This window comes from Castor canadensis, chromosome 2 (assembly GCF_047511655.1).
Source record: "Castor canadensis chromosome 2, mCasCan1.hap1v2, whole genome shotgun sequence".
Lineage (NCBI taxonomy): Eukaryota > Metazoa > Chordata > Mammalia > Rodentia > Castoridae > Castor > Castor canadensis.
In genome coordinates this window covers 83,935,086-83,956,835 of record NC_133387.1, presented here as the reverse complement: position 1 = coordinate 83,956,835, position 21,750 = coordinate 83,935,086, and the positions used below count along the sequence as shown (strand labels likewise).

Below are 21,750 nucleotides of genomic sequence, written 5' to 3'. Positions count from 1 at the left end.
GGTGACCCAAACGGGCATAGTTAAAGCCACCAAGGAAAACTGAGGTTTTAGTAGACAGAGTTGACCTTGAGTCAAATTTCAAGGAACGTTATCTATTGCCATGTAACAAACTAGCCCAAAATTTAGTGGATTAAGCCACTTTTCTTATGTCTCATGATGCCATGGTTGACTGAATTCAGCCAGGTGGGTTCTGCCCTACATAGTATCATTTGGAGCTACAGGCATCTGAGGTTCATCTGGTTTTGGGAAAAATGGCTGGGGGCCATTGACCAGAGCACTTCGGTTCTCTTGCTCATATTCTATTCAGGTCTATCAAAGCATGGTAGCTGGATTCCAAGAGGAAAGAAGTGGAAGTTCCCAATCTTCCCAAGGTCTAGAATTAGCAGTCATGGAATTTCACATCTACTATGTGTTACTGATCAAAGAAATCACAGGGTCAGCCCAGATTCAAGAGGAGCCTCTCCATATAGTCTCTCCAGCTTCTTTTATTGATTTTTAAGATAGGACCTTGTTATGTTCACAGTTAGTAGGCTAACTATGAACTTGAGATCCTACTGCTTCAGTTTCCTGAGTGCTGAGATTATAGGTGCATGACATTGAGCCCAGGGAGTCCTACCTTTTCGTGGATGTACAAGGAGGGAGAGATTGCTGAGGGCTTTCTTAGGGTTCTCTAGAGAGACAGAATCAGTAGGATAGGTTCCAATATCAATTGGAGAAGTTTCTATCCTGTTTGATTCTATCTAGAACCAATAGGATATGTTTCTATTTCTCCAGAGAAATGAAAACAATAGGGGGGAAACGAAAAATTGGCTCACATAGTTGTGGAGGTTGACAAGTTTAAAATATGACTTAGGGGTAGGTAGACAACCTACTCCAAGATTTTCTTCTTGCTTGAGGTAGGGCATTCTTGCTAGTAAGGCCTTTCTTTATCTGATTGGAAGAGGCCCACACACATTATGAAGGGTAATCTATTTTACTCAAAGTCCTTCTATATAAGCATTAACTTCAACCCCCAAAAAACACCCTCAGAGAAACATCCAGCATAATGTGTCTGGAATGAGTTGACATATAAAATTTTGCATCATTAGAGCCAAACTTGGAAGCTGGCTACCATAAGAGGCTTTTCTGTCACACTCCTTCTGGTCTGCCCTTCCTCTTATCTTTCTCCCCTCCCCCCCACTTCTGTGTATCTTCCTTTTGAACTCTAGGCATCCATCTCAGGGTCCTCTTCTCTTGCCTCAGCTTCTCAGTCTGTGTCTCTGTCTTCTCTTTCATTTTCCATGAGCAGCAAAGTAAATGAAATATTTCCAACTGTGACCACTACACAGGAATGCCTCATTTGTTTGACCCTCAGGGAATGGAGTGTTGAGGACTGTGGTGAGTGTATCAGAAAGAACACTAGGGACTCAGCCTCCCAGGGCTGCAGGATGTGCCTTGTGACTTCACCCCTCAGGCCTGAGCTTCACCACCCATTTCTAGATTGTGCATCCTAGAACTTTCTCCTATGTGTCAATGGGAGAAGATTAAAGGAGGCCGCGGCCCACTTTCCTCCCAGGCACTATGTGTGCTCTGCCACATTGGCCATCTGGAGACAGTCTTATCTTTTTCGTTTTGCTTTGTGTTAAAAAGCAGAAATTTCCTAGTTGTTAGGAGAAGAGAGAAGCACCTTGTCTGGGCAGTGGGAAAAGATGAAGTCTTAATGGGTAGAACTTGGAGAGTGTTCATCAAATCTTTATGTAAACAACTCCCACTGAGTTCATGTGGGAATGGGGGTTACCTCTGAGTTGAGTAAAAAATATCGTAAAACTTGCATTTTCCCTTTCATCAGTACCGTGTGTGTGCCTGTCTGTCTGTGTCAGCATGTCCCTTCTCATAAGGACAGTAGTCACAATGGATTAGGTGTCAACCTACTCCAAAATGACATCATCTTTACTAATGCTATCTGCAACAACCCTGTTTCCAAATCAGGTCATGTCCTGATGTACTAGGAGCTATGAGTTCAACATATGAATATTTGGCCCTCTACAATTCAACCCATAGCAGAGTATCAGGCAAAAATGGGCATTTTATACCTTTTTTTTATTATTAAAAACAAAAACCAAACAAACAAAAAAACGTTTTTCAAAGAATTGTGAGAAACACCTTGCCAGGCCAGGGATCCAACAGGAGTCAGATCTGCACCTGAAATATGTGGTTAAGAACATCTGCCTTTATTTCCCTAAGGCAGTGTGACAAGGGACATATGATATGATGTACAGGAAGAGCGTGCACGGGAAGAGCAAAGGCCTTCTCCTGGGGTCAGTTTATGGAGGCCTGAACAGGGAGCTCAGCTGCTCACACACTGTGACTAGAGATGAGTCACAATGGAAGCAAGCACCTGGAACAGCAAGGAGAAGCACACATATGTCTTGTCCTTGTAGCCAAGAAGTGACAGGCCTCACATCTAGCCTACCTTCAAAACCATAAGTCGCTATCATTAACCTGCAGGAAGAGATGCTAGGAATAACATTTGTGTATTTTAAGGCTTTAGTTCAGCACTTAGGAAAACTGCTTTCATTTGAACAGAACTTTATGTTCTGAGCTTCAAAGCATGGTCAAGAAGCAGCACAAAAGCCAAGGGGAAATAGATTTGTAAACTTGGTTTACAGCAATAGTTTTTAACCTTACTTGGGACAAAAATTATTTGGAGAACCTTATTTTGAAAAAAGAAACAAAACATCCATGCTTACCTTGAAAAAGGCAGGTGAGCAGTTCTGTATATAATTTCCAGGTCATGAAACTCAGATTCAGAATCTCTGAGTTAAATAAAAGTTTTTAGATAGTAGAAGGCACTCACAGAAGGCTTAAGAAAGGGAGGTTTTTAGAAGAAACCAGATTTATTCCAGAACAATAATTTTAAAAAATAATCCTCATTCTTACTAAAAAAGAATTGCAAAAGCTTTCTATGTAATGCGTCCCATTTATATAAACATACTTTGACTCAGGGTGTCCTTGGAGCATGGAAGTTTTTGACTTTGAGTTGCAGTTTCCTGGAAAGCCTCCACTGAATGACTCTCAGATCATTCCTAATGATGAGTTCTCATGGTGAAAAAGCGACTTTGTCAATCAGGGCTTTCTTTCAGGTAAGAGACAAAGTGCAAACTTCCAGAAGTTTCATTCCTGCAGTGTGGGAGAATATCTGACAAAGTGAATGGCTTCCTGTGAGGGAGCCTGAAGGACACATGGTGCACAGGGTTGCAGCACTGCAGGTGAAGAGAAAAACACTTAGAAGTTGGGGATCCTGAGATAGGAGACTCAGGGCTCTGCTCCCTTCCCACTGGGATGAGGAAATAAATCTACTGACTGGGTTAGAGGGACCTGATGACAGCATAGGGCTGGGCTGCAGCCTCATTCCCAAGTGGGTCTTCTCCAAGAGCTGGGTCTGAGCCTCCTGGATCTATGTGCCATGGGGCATAGTGGCATGTTTTTTATATACAAAAGAATGGCCCAGAGGGGCAAAGGATCTTAGGTTCTTTCAAGAGTTTTGCCATCAGGAACGCTTGTTGGCCCTCGCTGTCTTCCTCCTCCTTTGGCCTTCTGCTGCCATGCTCAGGCTCCCATGGGTGAACTAGTCTTCCTTTCCTTTTCTCCATGTTTTGAGCTCTGCTTTCTTCTTCAGTGTTTGTCCTGCTGCCTCATTTTTCATATCTAAATGGCAAATCAACAACCACAAAGATCCTCGGTAAGATGGCTTCTATTTCAACATTTCAAGCTACAATTATTTTTTTCCCTGTTGTATCAATCCTTCTTCTGTGAGAGGGCACAAAACCCACCCTGATTTGGTGCAGGGGTTTTCATTACAGTTTAGTCTTTGAAGTGACCTGTTTCCCTAGCTGTCATCTACTTTCCTTCCATTTCTAATAGGGTGACACCAGAAGCAGAAAGACAACATGGTCAATGTGTTCATTTGGGCCATATCTTATTGATCCAGAGGCTATAGATCAGTCAGTTTTATAGCAATCCACAGTCATTGTTAAGACAACCAAAACAAACAGCAGCCAGTGCAACCTGGTCTTTTCACAAACACAACCCACGTCCTTCTGCAGGAAGAATTATGTACCTGAGCTCCTTAACTGTGGAAATAAAAAATGAAGTGTTCAGAGCAGAGAAACCCTAGGTAAAAGATGACTGAAAACAGCAGTCACACAAAGCTGCAGAGCTGTCTGGAATTCTAAAAGCAAAAAACAAGTCAGCAATAATTACTAACATAAAAATGTTAGCTTTATTCTCTTCTCAGGTTTCACATCTTACATGCTGAACAATAGCAGCTTGGCTAGAAGGAATTCACTTAGGGAAAATCAAATATGCTATTACCTATGAAATCATGTGGTTTAATTTTAAGAATGTTTTTAGTTAACGGAGAAAACAAGGTTAAGTGCATACTGGTATAGTTCTTAATATACTCTGGAACAGCCAGGTAGAATGAACCAGAAGGCACTCACCTCCTGACCCTCACACCAACAAGGGTTACACCTGTGGGCAGAGCACCAGGCTGCTAAGGAAGTGTGCAAGGGACCTGTCTCTGATAATGTCCACATTAACCACTGGAACCTGTAGAGGTCACCATGGGATCAAGTCTCCTCATCCCGAATGAGCTCAACCCTGGTAATGTCCTCAGAAGACACAGCCCCAGCACCAGGATGCTTCACTACTTACTTCCTTGGGAGTTGACTCTTCTGAAATAGGACATTTGCCCTAATAGAGAATTTTACAATGCACGTAAACACGCTTCCATCTTTGGAATGCATTGGCTCAAATGGTTCATAAAGTTAAAAGAGCTGAAAAAGAGATTCGTGTTTTGAGGGCGTGCTGTGATGCAGAGATGGGGAAGGAGAGACAGTTTACTCAAACACAGGCGCTTAAGTGACCTTTCAAATAAGGCATATTGGTGACACAGTAGTATAATATTCAGGTACAAAGAGAACAAAGTCATTCTCAGTACACTGGTATAGAAAGAGCTCCAGGATATGTTGAGTTAAAAAATACATAAATAAATAAAAGAACAGTTTATTCAGTATACTATCATTTGGGAGGATATAAGAATATGTATGTATTTGTATATAATTTTATTTACATAAAGAAACAATGGAATAACATATCCCAAACTAACAAAAATGGTAATCATAGGAGGCAAGACTAGGTTATGATGGGATGGGTGAGATAGGTTTTGAGAGACAGGTGTAGATAAGGGTGAAAGTGAGACCTCTTAATGTCCTTATGTTACACTTTGTTGGTTTTTAACCTGTATGACTATATTAGTTTCTCAAATACATAAATCATTCGCGTGAAGCACAATAGTAAATAAACCTACTCCCCTTCTCTGTCTACTGAATTGGGTCTTATTTGTCCTTTCAGGCTTACATTGATTTATTCATCCATAATCAAGAAAATCTGACGCATGCTTAGTGTTATACTCAGTGATTGCCAGGTGTGGGGATGCTCTAGGGAGCATGTTTTCATGACACTGACAGCTTGTCTGGAAGTTGGGCCACTAAGAAGACAACTTGCTATGGAAGGAAAAGGATCCAGGAGCTTTGTTGGACTCCTGCACCCTTGGGCTCCCTGCTGCCATTACTGTTCTCTGGGCTCCCAAACTCCAAGCTCCTTCCTCTACTGGACTAACACACATTTCTCAGGTCTAGTTTTCTGCCTGTGAGTTCCTGTAAGGTGGAAACCCTTCCATCTTATTTTGGAGGCTTGATAGCCTAGTTCCATATTATACGTGGTAAGCACCCAATGAGTGCTGTCTGAACAAATGAATTGATAAGATGCTTGTACCGTGGGCATCCTTGGGGCATGGAGAGGAAGTTAGGTGGTCAGGAGGAAATGGAAGGGTCCTGGTGATGAGAAGTGATTGCTAAAGGCTCTGGAGCCCAGGGTGGGGAGATGAAGTTAAGGGCTTATTTCATCTTATTTATTTATTTTGTGATACTAGGATTTGAACTCAGGGCCTTGTGCTTGCTAGGCAAGTGCTCTACACTTGAGCCATGCCCTCAGCCCTTGTTTTATCCTAATTAGGTCTAACCAGGAATGGGTTGCCCTTGTCAACCTCTGCCCAGAAGCCAGGTCCTGGGCACATTGGCCCAGAACCCATCAGCCTTTGAACATAAAATACTGGACCAATAGAGTATAAGAAAAACTACCAAAACATTTCCTAATTCGGCAAGGTCTCCTACATCACCACTGCTCACTGTCTCAGGACACCAAGGTCATTAAACACAATAAATACAAATGAGGTTAAGTTCACGTTGCACAGTGAAATACTAAGAAATTGAAATTCAGACTAGAAAAGCACTATTATTTGCCTTAGAGATTTACCTGCTATACTCAGCTTGAATAGATTCTAAACTTGATCAATTTCAAACCTAAGCCCCTGTTTTTCAAATGTGGCAACTTAAATCACTTACTGAAAAGGAAATATTTCTTCAAGCTTCGTGTCTTTCTTAGGATCGCTTTCTGGGGTCAATTTTGAAAGCAATTTATGACAATTCAGCCTCTGGTCTCCCCTTAAAACCACACGTGTCAGGTGGATAATTCTCCCAGCTTGGTCACCAAAGCAGGCCCTCCACTTACAAGGTGTTTCTGCATGGTAAGCATTTATTTATGTGATTTTGCCTGTCATGCCAATTCATAGAGAGAGGCCAGCCAATGAAGACAGTCTTCCCTTCAGCTTTAATTACTGTAGGCCCACAGATGAATGAAAGTCCTTGGGTAGTAGACACAAAGGACCAGGGTCACAAAAGGAAGGCAGCCTGAGCTGTCAGCTTAATCTTCGAACCTGATAAGCTGCAGGCCAAGTTGAAAAGAAAGTCACTGAGCTTGCTCAGCAGCTGAGGGCTGCCAGCATCAGCATTAGGCTAATGAGACAGAGACAAATTAAAACCGTTTTCGGGATCAACAGCTGTCCTTGGGGCCTCTTGCTCACAACTGGCTTCCTGTTTTCCCAACACCGCTTCAGGTGCAGATGTGGGAGGAGAGAGAAAATGAGTTTTGACTAAGAGAGGGTGCCCTGACAGGGCTGGCTGTCTCCTTCCTCCCAAATTCTGCTTGAGAGCAGGGGGACATACACAGAGCCAAGACAATAGGAGGGAAAATCCATTCAAAAGAGAAAAGAATAAACCAGGAAACTGGGAAACAATGCTATACAATGGACAGAAAACCAAGACAGGGAAACAAGAGCAATACAACAGAAATTTAAAAAAAAAAACAACCCATAATCATCTTAATTTCCCCCAGCACACCATCCATTAAAATAAGCCCTGCTACAGTGTGGTGAGTATTCTGCCAGGTTGGTCTGTTTGTTTTCCTGTAGGTATATAAGCACAGCCATTCCCATGTGGAGGGTATGATTAAGGAAGTGAGGCTGGAGAGAGAACCACAGGGAGATGTGTGCCATCTGGCCTGCCATGGCCCTCACAACAAGATGGAAGTCTTGAGCGTCAATGACCCAAAAGTGACCTTTGACCAGTGTGAGATGTGCCTTGGGGGATCTGGTCCAGCTTCCTCTCCTCACAGGAGAATGCTTCTGAGGTGTGCTTCTGTTTCTTAAGTGGTAATCTGCATGTCACTGTGCCTTTTATAAGTTTTCCTTCCTTGCCTGCCTCACTGCCACATTTCCAAAGCAAAACAAAAGAAGGCAAAATAAGACAAGACCCAAATCTTTGATTCAGAATTTACTATGGAGAAAACCTAAGCTGAGATAGGACATAAATGGATATAGGGAAGGTAGACGGATTTGTGACAAATTTAGTACACAATTCACCCACAAAAGGGGCAAAAAAGAAGGCGTGAAGGAGAAGGGGATAGCATGTGGCTGAGGTTTCCTAAGCTTACATAATTGGTTAAATGATTGTTACAGTAACCAAAACAGTTTGACTTGGTAAATGAAAGAAGATAGCATTAATTTGGGCCACCTTGAGGAGCACGCATGTCCAGTAGCATTTTCCAGACTGGAGTTCCCAATACTAGCTATCTCTTATCATTTTACAAGATCTGTGAAGTTTTCCACAAAAGAAAATTATTTAATTCTCCCTAGCTTCTTTGACTCTAGTGCTTACCTTTTCCCCTTTTTTCCATATAATAATAACCTAGAATTTAGTGCCATGGCACACATGCTGGGGAAAAGCTGCAATGGGTTTCAGTTCTTTATAACTAACTTAAAAAGTGTTTGAATTTTTGTGTGTGTGTGTTTTTATTATATTATTGTGGTACTCGGGGTATACTGTGATAATTACAGAAGTTCTAACAATATATCATAGTTGAATTCACCTCCTCCATCATTCTCCTTTATTCCCCCTTTCCCCTATTCCTGGAATAGTTTCAACAAGTCTCATTTTTCCATTGTGCTTGACTTTCTTGTAAGATTGGGCCAATATATGAGAATGGACCACTTTATCAGTAATTGAGGTTGCTCTAACTTTTTGGCAACTGTATTTCATACTGCTGGGCTGCTCTTTACTCATTGTGGTAGAGAAAAATGATACCCTTTAATGACATTTCATGCAATTGGGAATTTGTGAAAGTCTTAGGGAGCATCATTTGAGACTATCAGGGTCTACCTGAGTGGGTCTGCCGTTCAGGAGACAAGTAGAGGCTGATGGTACAGATTAGAAAACCACCAGGTTAATGAGTGAAAAAAATCAATGATCAAGATAAAATAAGATTTGATTCACTGAATCTGTCGAACTAATGGGGAGCAAGAAGAAGAAACTGATGTCCCCTTTCATTGTCTTATTTCTTCATTTACTATCTGAATTTTCTCATGTGATTTTTCTTTCAAATTCAGTTTTCTCCCATTTCCTTGTAAAGTAGGAAGCAACACTGAATAATTTGTATTGAAAATCCAAAGCGAAAAGAAAATAGGAAAAGCAAGTTTAAGTTTTGAGTAAAAGCAATGATGCTGAGTGCTTTTGTAGCAAGCATTAGAAAGAAAGAAACATTCATTAAACATTTGCTGTGTTGCTTTCATATGAGGCAACTCAGCTGGCCTGGGTTGTTCAAAGTCAGTCATCTCAGGAGGCCACAACTTTATTCTAATCATATGGCCAGTGTTCAAATAAGTTTTGGTTGCCATTTTGGGGCTTTTTTTCATATGTGTCATTTTGATATTCTTTCATGGCAGTTTTCTGTCAGCATTTGGGAAAAGACATGCATTTTTAGAGACGTTCAATAGTAATTTAAAGAATATGTTTGATATGTGGGTGCGTTATCAAAATGGGGTGGGACCATAAATGTTGGAAACTAATTGTAGAGATAGCCTGAAAAGATTTCTAGAGACATTTGCAGGCAAAAGTGTCCAAATATTTTGAGCAGTAGCCAAGAATGAGAGCATAGACTTAGATTTTAAGGTGTCTGTTTTAAAATACAACATTTCTTTGGATAGAAAAATTGCGACTTTATTTTTTAAAATAATAACTTATGACATTACTTTATAGTTATACTCCAGATGGGGTCAATAAAAAGCTAAGAAGGCCAATAATAGGATGCAAAATGTAGGTGTAGACAGAATTTAGACTCAAGATTATGGGCAGAGAAGGCATAAAATAAGAACAGCAAGAAGAACAAAAGGATTAATAGCAGGAATAAGAAAATGGGAGAGCCAGGTGCTGGTTCCTAGCTACTCAGGAGGCAGAAATCAGGAGTATCTCAGTCCAAAGCCACCCCAGGCAAATAGTTTGTGAGACCCTATCTGGAATAAACCCTTCACAAAAAAAGGCTGGTGAAGTGGCTCCAGGTGTAGGCCCTGAGTTCAAACCCCAGTACCGCGAAAAAAAAAAAAAAAAAAGAGATAGAGAAAGGTGACACAGAACAAAATGAGGCAATGGATAAAATAAGATGAAGAATGAGAAGGACACAAGGAAGTGAAACAAATGAGGGGGAATAAAGTAGTGAATGAACTGGTGGAGAAGCTCAAGTGGTAGAACACATGCCTAGCAAGCTTGAGGCCCTAAGTTCAAACACCAGTGCCACCACAAAAAAAAGACATTAAATTAGTGAATGACAGAAAAGATTGCACAGTAAATTAGAGGTGTTCATTTTATGGGCAAGGAAATAGAAAGGAATATTAGTGAAGATGGATAATGAATGAATTAGTGAGCAGAAAGAATGGATGAGAGAAAGAGAGAATTGAAAAAAAAAAGGCTCCAAATGATTGAGTGATTGAAACCATGAAAATGAAGGTAGTGGAAAAAATAGGTGGCCCTAAAGATGAAAATAACATTAAATTAGGTAATGAAAGAACATCAAAAAGAAATACACAGAATGGGACAGAAGAGATCTTCTGTGAAGAATGAGAAGAAATGCATACTTTCTAAATGAGTCAAAACCTCATGTAAGTTTTCTGAAGTTTTCTCTTGGAATTATGTGCTGTTTCTCCCTTCAGCCAGAGGACTGGATGGCGCTTGGGGATGTGAAGGGCCAGGAATTCTGGAGATGGAGAAGAACAGCTGCCAGGGAGACAAAACTCACTGAATTGCAGAGATGCCACCAACGATAATCCCTACTTAAGTCCTCCAATGAAGGAAAAAACAAAACAAAACTCTAAACCTTATTAAACTTAGCTATGCTATTTTCATCTGTCTAAGCTACTTTAAAATCAACTTTTTTCCCCTAATATTAATTTATCATTGAAGGAGAAATGAGTCCAGCTGATATCACCAGGAGATCAGAAAATAAAATACCTGTACTACTGCAGTTCCCAAATCTTTTTAGCTTGGTGTGTGGTCATTCATCCAAATAAAGACTACATTTCCCAGCTTCCCTTGCCACTAGGGGTGACCATATGATTGTTTAGACCAATAGACTGTGAGTAGAATTGAAATCCACCACAATTGAGTGTGTTGCCCTTAAAAGAACTGGCTATGCATTGCTACTTCCTTTTCTCATTCCTACTGCCTAGGAAGTGATGAAGGTGGCAGCAACAGCCACTTTTACTTTAGCACAATAGAATCCAAATGTTGGGAAGGTGACAGTCAGGGCACAGCTGAGCCAAGCAGAACATTCCTACCAGATGAACCACATGTATCTGGGTCTTTCTGTGAGGGGAAGTCTTAGTTGACTGCATTTTGAGGTTTTGTAGTTATATCAGCTTAGCCAGTGCTCTAATTAATTGTACATTAACTGATCTTAGAATTTAGAGATACCACTTACTGCCTATTAATAAGGTGTGTAGGGGTGTGTGTGTGTGTAAAAGAGAGAGAGATGCAGGATATTTATATTATATATATATATAGAGAGAGAGAGAAAGAGACTATGTATATATGGTTATAGATATATGTGATTTTATATAAGTATATATATATATATATATACACACACTATATATAGTTATGTGATCTATATGCAATATATATACACACACTAAATATATATATATGGTATATTTGACAAATATGTACTGCAAATGTAAAGAGAGGATCATTATTATTCCAAATGTAATGATGGAGATAGATAGATAGACAGATAGATCAGTTTTATCTTCACAACCATTGACACAGGCTTAAGCTTTAACTAGCTTATTACTGTCTGGTTTTTTCCCAGACTAAAAGCCAGACCTGTGTCCCCAGAGCAGTACTCTTGGCTTTGTGCTGTAATCCTTGAGGAAATTTACTTAAGTGTGAATTGACTTAGGGTAGAGTCAGAGGTGGGTGGGGGCACTTGTTTAAGGGTTAAGAGCAGAGATTCCAGAGCCAAACTGCTGGAGTTCTCCACTCAAGTCTACCACTTACTGACTATATGGCCTGGGATAACTTACTTCCCCAAGCCTCAGTTTCATTGTCTGAAGGAGGGGCATGACAATCATGTCTGCCTCTAGTTGTGGTGTGGACAATCTCATGTTATATGTAAATTGTGTAGGACAGTGCCTAGAATGTAATAAGCACAAGTAAGTCCTTGCTGTGATTGCTTTTTCCTACTGTTGTTAATATTTTGTCATTTTCCAGCATTGTCTGTCAAGCACCTGGGTTGGAAATGTCCCCATTTAATGGATAAAGCAAATGACTTGTGAAAACCCACACTGGCTTGTTAGAAGAGTTTCCAAGATGGGAGTTCCATAGATGGATAATCTCATTTATTAGTAGTTTTTCCCCCAAGCCTTACTTCTTACAAGATGTCTCCGAATCACTAAGATGGGGAATGTTATGTAACTGCTAAAAGGCTAATTATAAGCCTTATTCTCAATATGTATCTATGAAGAGCCTGGAACAGAAATACAATTAAGTTAGCTTAAGTAAAGTATGAGATAGATAATGTCACTTACCCAAGGTGACACAGGTAATGTGTGAAGCTGAGATGAGAATCTTGGCCCTTTGCTTGTAGAAGTCTTATTCTTAACTCTTAAACTCTGGATGTAACCTCACACTTGACTCATCATTTAAACTTGCCCCAGTCCTAGGCTTGGCCTTGTTATGGCACCGACCTCAAGAGAGGAACCTGATTTGTCCTCACTGTCTCTGATGTCTGCCCTTGGTCCTACCAGCTATGGTCACTGGTCTGGGTCACTTGATACAATTTGACTTCTGGACCTACCCAGTGGATGGAAGCTGTGAACAGACAGTGGTTCCAAGAAGAGAGAACTTTTAACACAACCACTTCAACACCAATCTTTTAAAACTAAGCTGCCCGAAGGACCCCGAGATTTGTAAATCTCATGGGAAACTAAGCTCATGGGAATAGATCAGGGAGACAGAATTGGCTGGCACGCTTTATAGGCAGGATCATCTATCCCATAGGAGAAAATGATGATGCTCAAAGGGAGAACATGGGAAAGAGCACTTCCAGAAGTACAGTCCCGTTAAGGAGACTGAGGCTCATGGGAACAAACATTCCAGAGAGGTCAGTAAAGAGATGAACTCAACGCTGTCTTTTGTGTTTGGGGATTCAAAAGTTCTGACACTGAGTGCAAATTAGGGAAATCAGGCCTTACATTGACAGAAAAGGGTTGATCAGAGCATTATGGAAGATGAGGAAGTAGAGATCATGAGTCTAATTATTTTTCAAGCTAAGCTTGTATGGAAAAGAGAGTTTCAGGGCAATAGGAAGAGAAAAAAGGAGAAGGTTTTAATATTTTATTATGTCAAGAATGTTGTATAAGCCGGGGAGAATCAGTAGAAAAGAATTAGTTGAAGATAAGAGAGTGGTTAATTGATGGAGACAGAGGTTTATGGGATTTTGGACAGGATGAAAGCTAAAGTTTTCTTTTAATTACCTGGAAAATTTTACAGAGTTCACTGATTACAGTAAAACTAATGTGCAAAAGAACCAGAGGAATTCCAAATTTTGCATTTATATTTGTTTGTAATTTTCACTTTAAATCACGGTACTATAGGCACACAGAGAAAAAAAGAATCTGGTTGGGTGTAAATGAAATTCTGTTGTCCCTAGAAAGTGTCCCCACTTTTCAACATCCCAATTGTACCCCAAGTGACACAGACACTTAACAATTTTTAAATTCTCATCTTTAGTTGTTTTTGAGTTAATCTACATTTTCTAAATAATATTCCTATATCACTGTTTCCTAATTTATCAAATAATAAATATTATTTATTGATTTTCTGATGTGATAGATGAGGATTTATATGACTTGTATTGTTCACAATTCTCATAGCCTCATCCTATAAAATTCTTTCAGCATTTTATTTCCTCTTTGATTACTTTCATTAATTTAAATACTGTTCTGAAAACATTGTCATTCCATTTGTCCATTGTACTGATTAGCTTTCTGTTACTACAATAAGTACCAATAAATCAACTAGATTCATTTTGGCTCACTGTTTGGGAAATGATAACCTGGAATTGGGCAAGATGTCTTTGACTTTAGTTTAGACAAAGGGTATCCACAAGAGTAGGGATACACAAGCATGTAAATGAACTCAACACCCACCTATCCCAATGCCTCCCATCCCTATTGCAGGACTTCCCTTATTTCTCATAAAAGGTTAAAGTTCAGTGACTCTAGGACCTAAGAAATAAGAAATCTTGCTGGTCAGGGGACCTGAGGATTGCAGAGTCTTTGCCTTGTAGTCTTTTATAGGAATAGAACAGAGGGTGTCAACCCATGTTATCTGGACTTAATATTGGGTTCCAGGATCAAAATTTCCTGCAGTTCCCTAAATATAAATTCCTTCTCCTGTGTTTTGTTTCTTCCTGTGCCACTGAGGTCTCAGTGTGTCCTCCTCCTCTTGGCTTACCCCTTGCTTACTTTTGTTCTGGAGTACACCCCCAAGTAATTTCCCGAGATAACTAGCATGGGATAAAAGTTTCCAAGTCTTTGTATTTTAAAAAATGCCTTTGTCTTATCTTCTCACCTGATTGATAGTTTGGTTAGGTATAAAATTCTAGGTGAAAATTTTCATCAACGGTTTTGAAGAATTTCTCCATTTGCCTTCTAACTAGGTGTGGAAATCTGAGGCCATTATGGTTTTTTGTACACAAACTATGCTTACTTCTTTCTGGGAAGCTTTCCTGATATTTTCTTTAAGTTCAATATTCTGAGATTTCATAATTTTCTATGAATGTTTTTATTTCATTAAGCCAGACACTTGGTAGATTCTCTAAATATGGACACCTCTATCCTTCAGATCTTGAAATTTCTTTTAACATTTGTCATTTTACCAATTTCTTCCCTTCTGTTTTTTCTCTTTTTGGTTTCTTTCTTTCTTTTTAAATTTCCCTGTCTCCTCATCTATCTATCCTGCCTTACCCATTAATCATGGCCAGCTCTTAACAATCTCTATTTTTGCTCTGGTTATTTTGGAGATGCAGTCTCTCAAACTATTTGCCTGAATTGGCCTCAAAGTGAAATCCTCCTGACCTTATTCCCCCCAAATAGCTAGGACTACAGGTGTGAGCCACTGGCACCCAGCTCTTTTTGGTTTCTTATTAGTGTGATCTTTTAGACTGATAACCCAAAAGCTTTTACCCATTTTTAAAAAGTTTTCTATCTTTTCAAAAAATGTTTCTTTCTGGAAGACATTTCTAATTTTGTCTTTGAACTCCTTCACTTAACTCTTAATTTGCAATGATTTTATTTTTCATATTTAAGTGACATTTGTTTTTCTCCACTGCTTTTTTTTAATAACATTCTATCATGTTTTGATGGTATACTATCTTCTCAAGCATCTCTGAAGATAATAATTACTTTTCCTTTAAGTACTTTTGAACTATTTATTCCATTTGGTACTATACTTTTACCTTTTGTATTTTTTAGGGCTCTCTTTCTTCCATGTTGAAGGCCCTTAGATTTCTCATAATTGTTGGTTAGCCATTTGCTTTTAAGGATGAGGCATTGAAAGCAATTAAGAATATGGTATGAGGTAGGTTATTGACTGGCAGGCTTCTTTTTTGGGTGAACAGGCATGGAGCTGGCACTAAGGCCAGACTTCAGAAGCATTTGCTCTGCAGCATTTATTTCTGTAGAGAACAATTCCCCAATTAGCCTGAGGTGGAACAGATTATATAAAAACCCTGAAGTCCTAAATTTGAATTTGAAGTATTACTACTATGAACTCTTCTATCTTCTTACTGTAATTACTTTGTTAAATATAGAGAATCATGGTTTTCAAGGACCCAGAGGACATCATCATTACAACCTGTTTCTGCTTTTGTTCCCCAGAGTTCAGGTTGAACATGGCAGCCAGAGAGTTCCTTTTAAAAAGCTTTTAATTTTAGAAGCTTCAGATTTACAAAAAAAATGTGAAGATATCACAGAAATGTCCCATACATCTCACAGCTAACGTTTTATATCAGCATGGTACATTTGTTACAGCTAATGAACCAACACTGGTACATTATTAGCAACTAAAGCCCATGATTTGCTCAGACTTCCTTGTTTTTACTGAATGTCCTTTTCCTGTTCTAGGATCCCACATTATGTTTAGTCATCATGTCTCCTCAGGCTACTATTGGCTGTATGAGTTTCTTAGATTTTCCTTATTTTTTGATGACCTTCAGGTGGACTGGTCAGGTGTTTTATAGAATGTTCCTCAATTTGGATTTGTCTGTTTTGCTTGTGACTAAACTGGGATTGTATATTTGAGGGGGAGGAGGGCCATACATGTAAAGCATCATTCTCATTACATCATGCCAAGGGCAGACACTACCTACATGACTTACTGTTGTTGATATGACCTTGATCTCCTGGCCGCGGTAGTGTTCACAGGTGTCTTTCCTCTGAAGTTAGTGTTTCCTCCTCTCCTTCATTCTTTGGAAGGAAGTCATTAAGCACAGTCTGTAAGAAAGGAGTAGGGAGTTATGCTCTACCTCCTTGAATGTGAAATATTTCCATAAATTATTTGGGATTCTTCTACACAGAATGCACTTTCAAAAGCACAAATTTTATTATTTGAAGACTTGATTAAAATATTGTAATGACTTTTCAGCATTCTTAGAACAAAATCCAAACCCCTTACCATGGGCATGACTTTTGCCATCTGGCCCCCACTTTCTGTGGTGTCCATGAACCATGGCCCTACCCCATCTGTACCTTCTTCTTAGGCACTGCCCTGATCTTCCTCCCTGACTCTATCCCATCCCACTCTTCCTCTTCTATGCTCACTCACACTGGTCTACTTTCTGATTCTTACAAATTTCAAGCATATTCTCATCTTAATGTATCCTCCTAGCCCTTTCGTGGCTACTGTTTTCTTGTCATAGAGGTCTTAACTTAAATGTACTGACTGTAGTCTCAGGCAGTCCCTTATTAACTTCCTATCAAAGCATCCCTTTTCACTTCCATCACATTACTCATCATACTCCTGGTAATTTCAGGTTAATGTATTTTGTTTATCGCCCACCTCCACCTATCTAGTATGTCCAGTTGTTTTGAGAATAGTCTTTCTCTGTCTTGCCCTGATCTCTAATACTTTACATTTACTGACACAGGAACAATGAATAAGTCAGTGACTTTATTTGTTGTCTTCTGGAAGCAGATGGAAGGAGAGGATATAAAAATAAGGTCAGTCTACCATCTTGAATCAGAATTTTCTGCAATTACATTTGAGTAGTTGACAAAGGTCAAAAGTGTGCCTAACTGAGAAATCAGTAAATAAAGGCAGCATGGAATGCACTTTTTAAAAGGAAATTCATTATATGGCAATCAGTCCATGAAGCATGGCATTCTCTCTACTGCCTGGCTTTTTAGTTCACTTTAGGTTAAGTGAACCATCATTAAGTTGGGAGCTTCATTATATTTGATGGTTAAAAGCACTGTCACCTCCAATGTTGCCTTTAAAAAAAAAAAAAAAAAAGCAGGCTTCCAGCCTGAAAATTTGCACTAATATATTTCACAGCTTTGGAATAAGTCGGGCTGGAAATGAACCAAACTCATTTCTCCTTTCTCCCCAGTCATACACAGCAGAAAGGCTTTCAGGAGCCCAAATCAAACTTTTCCAGAGTGAATTTCCATCTTGTGGCCCCACTGACCATCACCAATTTGGGGTCTCTCTTTTCTTTCCAGAATGGAGTCAGTACAGTCATCTGTCAAAGAAAGAAGGATCTTGGTGTTCACCATAAGATAGATATATAGACAGACCATTTAGTAAGAAAGAAACCAAAAGAGACTTTGAAACTTATTTCTTAAATGTAGACTATGGATTTAGTATGACTTAAGTCTATGTTTCATACAGTAGTTACTTATTCAGAGGGCTGATATTCAAGATAGTAGTCACGGTGCCAAGCACTGTGCTCTAAAGCTGTATGCCAACCCAATGAAAGACTGGAGGTCAGTCCATATCAGTCCCCTTCTCACAACTGTCTTCTAGTGTCTTCCTCCCTTGGCCACAAGGAGTGACCGAATATTAGCATAAATCACTGCTGCTATGTATAGAGCTTAGCTCTTCAGATCTAGAAATCCTGGCACCTTGAGATTCCATAATTTTCCATCACCACCTGAAGATGGGGATTCTTTTATTGTTGCTTATAGTTAATTATTTTACTTTAAGTTATGTTATTGTTATCTTATTGCTTATATTTACTCATTGCTTATTTTATTGTTGCTACATGATTCAACCTGCATAGGTGTCTTAAGCTTTTGATGCTTAAGTGTGGTAGATAGTCTCCTGTTTGTCATCACTTGGGAGCTGTCAAACTTGTCTGTCAGAAATGCAGACAGTTGGGTCCCACCCTGACCTGGTAATCAGAACCTGCATTTTGTTGACATCTTGAGTGATTAATATCCACATTAAATTCTGAGGAGTACTGTATCAGGCCTGCTCTAAACTATGCAGATGGCACCGTAAAATAACAGGATTTCAAAGCCCTCATGTTGTTGACAGACTTGGTTCTGAATTATCCCCATGTCCTCTTGATTTCTGCTAGGGCTTGTCCCTATCAAAATTCATCTTGAAATTTAATTCCCAATGTATTGGTGTCAAGAAATAGTTAAGTCATGGGGGGGTCTCTCTCCTCATGAATGGATTAAAGTCTTTTAAAGGTTAAGCCTCTCAAGACTGTATTAGGTCTCATAGGAGCAGAATCTTGAGGAACTGGATTAGCTACCTTGAGAATAGGTTGTTATAAAACAAAGAATTCCCTGGTGCTTTGGCCTTTTCTGCATGTGCTCACTTGCCACTCTCACATATGTTCCTGCCATATCCAGTCACCTGATATGAGACTCTCACCAGAAGCACACCATACTCTTAAAGAACTATGAAATAAATAAACTTCTTTTCCTTATAAGGTACTCAGAATCATGTATTTTGTTATAGCAACACAAAATGGACCACGTTTCTTAACTGTCTTTCTTTATGTGGCCTCACTGCTAATATCTGATGTCTGAAACTACTTCCATGGTTGGGTCTTTTCTTCTCTCCTTAAATTGGATGAAAATTCTTCCTCTGTTCCTATAACCAAGATGAATAGGGATAGATGTGAGAAAGCAAAAGAGGTGAGAGGATACCCAAAAAAGTGATAAATAGAAATCTTTTTAAGTATCCCAATTAAAAATATTTTATTAGAAAATTACAACATTCCTGGAACCCAAAGTAAGAGTTATGGCTCCAGGGATGAGGAACTTGTGTTCCTGCCCTAGAGCCCTCACTAACAGTGACTAACAGACCTTTAAATCAGTGTTCCATTGTCACTTCTCTCCAGCTACCATCTGACTTAGCTGTTACATTTCTCAGATCAACTTGAGAAAAACAGAGGACTTGATTGCTCAGTCTAGCTCATGGAGGGCTTGTCTGTGCATCACGGGTGTACTTGGGATTGACCCAATTAGCTGTGACTTTCCAATGTACAAATCCAGCTGAGGCTGAGTGTGAGACAGGCTCTTCTAGATAGGAAAGTGGTTAGGGAGGTTCACAGCTCTAATATAAACCTTAAACCACAGGTAGGAGGGAAGATACTGATCTCTGGGGTGATCCTTATTTCTCTAGATTGGCTGACCCATAATAAGTCCTTTGACTTCTAGGCTCACATAACATTGATTCCGATATGTTTATGATTGCTTTGTATGTTTAAAACAGATTTCATCTTTGGTCATACTAGGTGTATCATTTCCTAAGACAATATGCAGCTAAAAATATCATACAGAATGTAAATCTCTAAATGACCATTAAAGAATTTTAAACACACTTAAATATTAGCTCACTTTAGGTTTAATACAGAAGATGCTGATATTTTAGTTCAAAAACTTTAATTGAGCACAATTCTGAATCAGTCTATTTCAGTAGATTTTTCTTTAAAACTTTTAATTTAGTGAACTAAAAATTGCATATGGCTTTGGTTTAGAGTTCTGCAAATAAGGATAGATCATTCCTGGTTTTGTACACAGAATATTCAATGAAAGTTCTTTTTATTTTTCAATGTAGTTTCTTGATGAGCATATAGCAGTTCAAACAAGACATAATTATGGTTCTCTAAAAGGAAGGGGAGAAAAACCTAAACCCCTTTTTGTTCTTCCTTTTGCCACATTGGTTTACAACTAAGCTGTCTTGATTAGTGGGTTTTGATGATATTTTAAAACTCTTTTCTAGTAATGGTGATGCCAAACCATCTTTGGTTAGTCCATTTTAGCATGTTTTTTCCATGGGATAGTCTTCCATGTAATTACCTGCAGTTCCAGGCATGGCAATTTACATTCCTAGCCTTGTTTTAACAGTGTGGGTTACTGCCTTGTAAGTGTCCATTGAGGCCATGAAGAGAGTCAGCCTTCTCAAGCCTGAGAGAAATGACCACACTTTGGATTGAGTTCTAGGTCCTAAGTGATGACAAAGGATAATAGTGTCTTGTCCCCATTTGGATGCACAAGTAGCTTTAGAAATTGCAAGTACTAGATTTAAATTAACCTGATAGCCACACCTTGATATAATGCTGGACAGTTATAAAGCAGTTGACCTAACACACACTTATCAGACTGAAGACACAAACCTTTTATCTTTATTGAAGAGATATTTCTCTACCTGAATGAATTCCCATGGAAATGGTGACAATTATGAATGACAAGTGTAAAATGAAAACTTTCATTAGCCATAGTGTACATTTTTCCAAATCTATTAACTGAATGGAAGGGGGGAGTAAGCACATTTATAAAAAGGGGAGAGAAAATATCATGAAATAGAACTGAACTAGCTTAGAATTCATGAAAATCTGAACAGAGAGAATTATATTTACCTCTGACTACTTATAAAGAAAACATTCTAGAACAAATTAATAGGGCATGAAAAATTTTAGGGAACACGTTGAACCTGCTTATGAAAATAAGCAGCCTTAGTTCTTCACATTTGATATGCAAATCTTAAATGATCTTTCTTTATTGCTTGATGCAACTTTGCCAGGAATTTTATATGGGATTATATTGTTAACGATGCCCTTATACTAATTCTATGCCTCAAAGCAATAAAATACTGTAACTTAGACTCCAACTTGAGGTAGCCATCTCCAATTGCTTCATTTACTTAGGCCTTACTATATTGCTATTCCAGAAAAAAATGGCTTGAGGACAGCGGAATGAAGAAGAACTTTAAGCAACATAGTCTCACTAATAAGGCATATCTTCCCAGACAAAAATCCAAAAAGAATTGTGACAAGAGAAAACTTCCAGCAAGCTGGGAATTACTTACATACGACCATTCTGGACCTAGGTGAACTACTGTCACTTCCCTTGAGTATATACCATGTGGTCTCCATGCTCCAGAAAAGGGGACAATGCCCAGTCTCTTAAAAAGTAGCCAGGATTTCTTGAGAAAAGAGGACAAAAGATTATGCTATGGAACAGGTTTATTAAGAAAGATAAATAGGTAAGCTGACAGAAGTGACATTTGCTGTCAAGGCTTCAGGTATTGCTCAAAGCTTGCCTTTATCTTACCTTCAGTCCCCTGGGAATGAAGTTGTCTTCCTGGCCTGGACGGTGCCTTGTGGGGTCAGTCTGTCTCAGGCTACAGCACTGGTTCTATGGTGAAATGCAAGAAGACTCCTGTGATCACCAAATTCTAATGGAAAGACCTTGTTGAAAAGATGTCACAGCCAGCAATACCGAGCTGGCTCAGTATTGATGTCACTAGCTCTCCAGAGCTGCACTGGACTGATGACCTCTGACCTCAGAGCTTCATCTGTTCAGCAGTTCAGTAACATTTACTTTAAAAGCCTGACTAGCAAGATTTCAGCCCAGCTGGCCTTAAGGGAGTCTCTTAAAATGCTATTTATAGTGTATAATCAACCTAATCCTATTTGCAAGTACTGTATCATACATAATGAACCATTTGATTTGCAAATTTT

General features: G+C 39.2%; 1 long non-coding RNA gene across 2 annotated transcripts; it reads right to left on the bottom strand.

Annotated features, from left to right (window-relative positions):
* Nucleotides 1-2,025: 2,025 nt before the first annotated feature.
* On the bottom strand, nt 2,026-21,511 carry LOC141420702 (uncharacterized). Of its 2 annotated transcripts, none has more exons than XR_012445236.1 (4): nt 21,341-21,511; nt 21,096-21,212; nt 16,141-16,264; nt 2,026-3,687 (listed from the first exon to the last, which is right to left on the bottom strand). It is a non-coding gene; the product is annotated as an uncharacterized lncRNA (long non-coding RNA). The 2 variants fall into 2 exon arrangements; XR_012445235.1 differs by having other exon boundaries at nt 16,150-16,264.
* Nucleotides 21,512-21,750: the final 239 nt, after the last annotated feature.